The following is a 5,884-nucleotide window of genomic DNA, read 5'->3' on the forward strand; positions in this document are numbered from 1 at the left end:
TTTTGAGACAGGGTCTGGCTCTGTCTCCCAGGCTGGAGTACAGTGGCGTGATCACAACTCACTGCAGCCTTCACCTTCTAGGCTCAAGCCATCCTCCTCTCTCAGCCTCCCAAAAGTAGCTGGGACTACAGGCACATGCCACCATATCCAGCTAATTTTTGTATTTTCCTTTTTTTTTTTTGAGACGGAGTCTCGCTCTGTCACCCAGGCTGGAGTGCAGTGGCCGCATCTCAGCTTACTGCAAGCTCCGCCTCCCGGGTTTACGCCATTCTCCTGCCTCAGCCTCCCGAGTAGCTGGGACTACAGACGCCCGCCACCTCACCCGGCTAGTTTTTTGTATTTTTTAGTAGAGACGGGGTTTCACTGTGTTAGCCGGGATGGTCTCGATCTCCTGACCTCGTGATCCGCCCGTCTCGGCCTCCCAAAGTGCTGGGATTACAGGCTTCAGCCACTGCGCCCGGCCCTTTTGTATTTTCTTTATTTTTATTTTTTAATTTTTTTGAGACCTAGTCTTGCTCTTACCCAGGCTGGAGCGCAGTGGTGCGATCTCGGCTCACTGCAAGCTCCGCCTCCCGGGTTCACGCCATTCTCCTGCCTCAGCCTCCCAGTAGCTGGGACTACAGGCCCCCGCCACCACGACCGGCTAATTTTTTGTATTTTTAGTAGAGATGGGGTTTTCCCGTGTTAGCCAGGATGGTCTCGATCTCCTGACCTCGTGATCTGCCTGCCTTGGCCTCCCAAAGTGCTGGGATTACAGGCGTGAGTCACTGCACCCGGCCAATTTTTGTATTTTCTGTAGAGACGGGCATTTGTCATGTTGCCCAGGCTGATCTCAAACTCCTCAAATTCTCACCTGACCTATTTCTGTTTTTTGAATATTCATTTTTATGAGTTTGGGAGGTGGGACGTTAGTTCTTTTTCTTTGAGATATTGCTAATATTTTATTTCCCAGTTTTAGATTTGACCTTTGGTTCTATGATTTTTTAAAAAAAATCATCTAAGATTTTTTTTCCCTATACAGACGTTTTACATGGCCAAACATGTTAGTTTTTTTCCTCTGTTAAACTTCTAAATTTTGTGTTGTGTGTAGAAATTCCCTCCCCATTCTAAGTTAAAGACATTTAGTCATGTTTTTCTTTCTCTTTTTCTTTTTTTTTTTGAGACAGAGTCTTACTATGTTGCCCAGGCTGGGGTGCAGTGGCAGGATCTCAGCTCACTGCAACCTCTGACTCCCAGGTTCAAGCGATTCTTTTGCCTCAGCCCCCCAGTAGCTGGGATTACAGGCTCACGCCACCATGCCTGGCTGATTTTTGTATTTTTAGTAGAGATGGGGTTTCGCCACGTTGGCCAGGCTGGTCTCGAACTCCTGATTTCAGGTTATCCACCCGCTTTGGCCTCCCAAAGTGTAGAATTATAGGTGTGAGCCACTGTGCCCAGCCCTAGTCATGTTTCTTTGCTAAAACTATTTGTTTTGGCATGTTGATCTTATGTTTACTTTTATAGAGGGAGTGAGGGATGGATGGAATAAGTTTTACATATGACTTGTCAGTTGTGCCAACATTATTCACTCACATAACTTTTTTGCCAAAAAAAGGTTATTTTAGAGATGGAGTCTTGCTCTGTTGCCCAGGATGGCTTAAACTCCTGGATTCAAGTGATCTTCCTGTCTCAGCCTCCCAAAGTGCTGGGACTAGAGGCGCACATTACTGCACCCATTTGAAAATTCAAATTTTGAGTCAAATTCTCCCAACATTCCTTTCCTTTCCTTTACCTTCCCTTCGCTTCCCTTCCCTCCGCTTCCCTTCCCTCCCCTCCCCTTCCCTTCGCTTCCCTTCACTTCCCTTCGCTTCCCTTCACTTCCCTTCGCTTCCCTNCTTCCCTTCGCTTCCCTTCACTTCCCTTCGCTTCCCTTCACTTCCCTTCGCTTCCCTTCCCTCCCCTCCCCTCCCCTCTTTCTCTCCTCTCCTCTTCTCTTTCTCTCCTTTTTCTCTCTTTCCTTTTTTTTTTTTTTTTGAGATAGGCTCTTGTTCTGTCACCCAGGCTGAGTGGTGGGATGAGTTTGCACTCAGCCTGGCTGATAGAACTCTTGACATATAATATTTGGACACTCGACATGGAGTCCACGGGACAACATTATTAGGAAAGCTCTATGATTTGTCTTCAGTTTACAGAAGAGCAATGTTAGAAAGTTTCCAAATTTTACGATGTGTTATTTTGTATATCACTTTTTTTTTTTTTTTTTTTGAGATGGAGTCCCTCCCTGTTGCCCAGGCTGGAGTATAGTGGCGCAATCTTGGCTCACTGCAACCCTCGCCTCTTGGGTTCAAGCCATTCTGCAGCCTCAGCTTTCCGAGTAGCTGGGATTACAGGCACGTGCCACATGCCTGGCTAATTTTTGTATTTTTAGTAGAGACACGGGGTTTCACCATATTGGCCAGGCTGGTCTCGAACTCCTGATCTCAGGTGATTTGCCCACCTTGGCTCTCCAAAGTGCTGGGATTACAGGCATGAGCCACCGCGCGCATCCTGTATATCGCTTTGCAATTCTCGTTTTTCTTGTTTTTTTTTGAGACGGAGTCTCCCTCTGTTGCCCAGGCTGGAGTGCAGTGGTGGAATCTCAGCTCACTGCAACCTCTGCTTCCTGGGTTCATGAGATTCTTCTGCCTCAGCCTCCCGAGTAGTTGGGATTATGGGCATGTACCACATGCCTGGCTAATTTTTGTATTTTTAGTAGAGACGGGGTTTCAATATGTTGGCCAGGCTGGTCTCAAACTCCTGACCTCAGATGATCTGCCTGCTTCGGCCTCCCAAAGTGCTGGATTACAGGTGTGAGCCTCCACGCCTGGCCTGGTTTCGAACTTCTGCCCTCAGGTGATCCACCCGCCTCAGCCTCCCAAAGTGCTAGGATTACAGGCGTGAGCCATGGTGCCTGGCCTATAATCAGGTTATAATCCTCCTGTTAAAAATTTAATTCAGGGCCAGGCACGGTAGCTCTTGCTTGTAATCCCAACACTTTGGGAGACCAAGGCGGGTGAATCACCTGAGGTCAGGAGTTTGAGACCAGCCTAGCCAACATGGTAAAACCCTGTCTGTGGTAAAAATAAATAAAATTAGCCAGGCATGGTGGTCGGCGCCTGTAATCCCAGCTATTTGGTAAGCTGAGGCAGGAGGATCGCTTGAACCTGGGAGGTAGAGGTTTCAGTGAGCCCAGATCGCGCCACTGCACTCCAGCCTTGGCAACAGAGCTAGACTTTGTATAAATTACAATTTATAGTTTTCTCCTGTGATTGAAATGCTTGAACTGGATCTTATGATTAATTTATGTCTGGTATCTTTGCTCCTGTACTTTTGATAAGGCTTCTAAATGTAACTTCGGAAATTTTATATTTGCTAAAGTAAAAAGTTGTGTTTTTTATGATCATTTTAACGTAGCTTATTTTAAAGCTTTTTAAAAACTTTTTTCCTGTCCCTCGTCCTACAACTACAATCCAATACATACTAAATCTCAGTTGGCCAGCAAAAGGAAACCTATAGATTGAGATCAAGGTTTGTATTTTCTTTTTTTTGTTTCAAGTTTTTACCAAAGCTTGTATATAAGATTACTTTATTCCTGCATCTTCTCAATTGTTTCTTCCTTGTATTTGCCCTTTTCCTTTCCTACTTGGCAAGACTTGGCTTTCTGTTCAAGAATCTTTTTGCCATCTTTGTCCCGTTTTAGCCTAGTGAGAACCACCTTGCTGTGGTGAACGTCTACATGGACAGTTGTGCCATTAGCCTTTTCCCGTTGCACCCATTCATTGTAGATGACATGTTTCTTCCTGTAAGCTTGGACTACTTTGCCAATTTGCTGACTTTTATAGTGTCCTCATACAACCTGACCTTCATCAAAACCTTTCGGATAGGCATGGATCACACATTGTACTTCTGTCTCAGCTCTTTGGAAAGAGGGGAAGACATAATCTTCCTGCTAATGTTGGAAGTTGCATTGAAATGCCTTTTGCAGTTCTTGCCTCGATTGGAAGTCACAGAGGGATTGAATTTCATTTTGGCTGATCCTGCTTCGGTGATGGCTGCAGAAGGGAAGAGAAGGGTTTGTATTTTTAAGGAAGGTCTCCTTTCCCCACATATGTTTTAGTTGTCTGAAATCCATCTGGCTCTGCCAGTTTCCATGGAACTAAACGTGACAAGATAAAGAGTAGAGAAAAAAGAAGGAAAGTGTTACAACCTAGAAGTGATGAGCTGAGTTCCGCTTGTTGCGCTCTTTGGTCTGCTCCTACTTGATGTTCCAGTCCAAAGCTTGGTGGTTGAGTGGACAGAACACTTGCTGGGATCCTGCCTGGCCTCCATTACTCACCTTCCCTTTGACCATGGGCAGACCACCCAAAACCTCTGTAACTTGCCTCTATGTTTGTTAAAGTGGAGCTTGTGGTTTCTCTCGCTCTCTCTCCCACAACCCTCCTTTTTCCCAATCTTTCTCCTCTATCTCAGTTGTTCTGAGGGTCAGTGTAAAGAATTGCTGTAAAAACAGTCTGAGATCTGAAGTCCTCCATGAACACAAGAGAATGTTATTAATCCTTCCATACTAGTGCATGCTTTTAAGTCAGCAACCTGAATTCTTTATTCTCCTTTTCGTTTCATTTGTAATGTAGGGAATATTTTAGTTGTAAATAATGGTGATATTCAAAATATTTAACAACGACTATGGCAAAGGCAGTAGCCGATCACAGCAGAGGCTGGACATCTGCAATCAGATGACTGTACGGTATACTCCAAGGATTATTAGAACCACGTGCTCACCGGACTTTGAGAATCTCAAAGAGGCTTAGAGGCACCTTTCCCAAATAAATTTTGTTTTCTTTTTTTCAGAGACAGGGTTTTGCTCTGTTGCCCAGGCTGGAGTGCAGTGGTGAGATGCTAGTTCACTGCAACATCTAACTCCTGGGCTCAAGCAGTCCTCCCTGCTCAGCCTCCTGGGTAGCCGGGACTGCAGGCACATGCCATCGTGCCTGGCTAATTTTAACTTTTTTTGTAGAGACAGAAAAAAAAAGAGGTTATGTGGCTCACACTGGTCTTGAACTCCTGACCTGAAGCATTCCTGCCATCTCAACCTCCCAAGTAGCTAGGACTACAGACACATGCCGCTGCACCTGGCCTTCCAAATACTTTTATATTTAAAAGGGAATTCTAGCCGGGCGCGGTGGCTCAAGCCTGTAATCCCAGCACTTTGGGAGGCCGAGACGGGTGGATCACGAGGTCAGGAGATCGAGACCATCCTGGCTAACACGGTGAAACCCCGTCTCTACTAAAAAATACAAAAAACTAGCCGGGTGAATAGGCGGGCGCCTGTAGTCCCAGCTACTCGGGAGGCTGAGGCAGGAGAATGGCGTGAACCCGGGAGGCAGAGCTTGTAGTGAGCTGAGATCCGGCCACTGCACTCCAGCCCGGGTGACAGAGCGAGACTCGGTCTCAAAAAAAAAAAAAAAAAAAAGGGAATTCTAGGTTGGGCACAGTGACAAAATGAGACTGTCTCAAAAAAAAAAAAAAAAGAAAAAGTTAAAAAAAAAAAAAAGGGGGGGAATTCTATCTCCCTTGAGCTCTGATCCAGAATTCAAAAGCAACAAGCTTCCTACATGTTTGGAAAAATTGCTCTTCTGAGCTGGTAGTCCAATTCTTGAATTTTTGAAAATTGGAATGTAGGTAAGTCCCAATTAATAGAATTTGAGTCCTGATTTGTGGGAGTGGGGGAGTGGCATGATGCTTAGACCTCTACTCTTAAGCCCTTTGGGTTTTTGACTTACATTGTACAGGTATTAGAGATCTGTGATTTCTATGTGAGAATCCTGTACAAAAGGCATATACTCTATAAACCCAGTTCTTTGGGAGG

General features: G+C 45.4%; 1 pseudogene; it reads right to left on the reverse strand.

Annotated features, from left to right (window-relative positions):
- Nucleotides 1–3,165: 3,165 nt before the first annotated feature.
- On the reverse strand, nucleotides 3,166–4,044 carry LOC112617825 (annotated as a pseudogene).
- Nucleotides 4,045–5,884: the final 1,840 nt, after the last annotated feature.

This window comes from Theropithecus gelada, unplaced genomic scaffold, assembly GCF_003255815.1.
Source record: "Theropithecus gelada isolate Dixy unplaced genomic scaffold, Tgel_1.0 HiC_scaffold_489, whole genome shotgun sequence".
Classification (NCBI taxonomy): domain Eukaryota; kingdom Metazoa; phylum Chordata; class Mammalia; order Primates; family Cercopithecidae; genus Theropithecus; species Theropithecus gelada.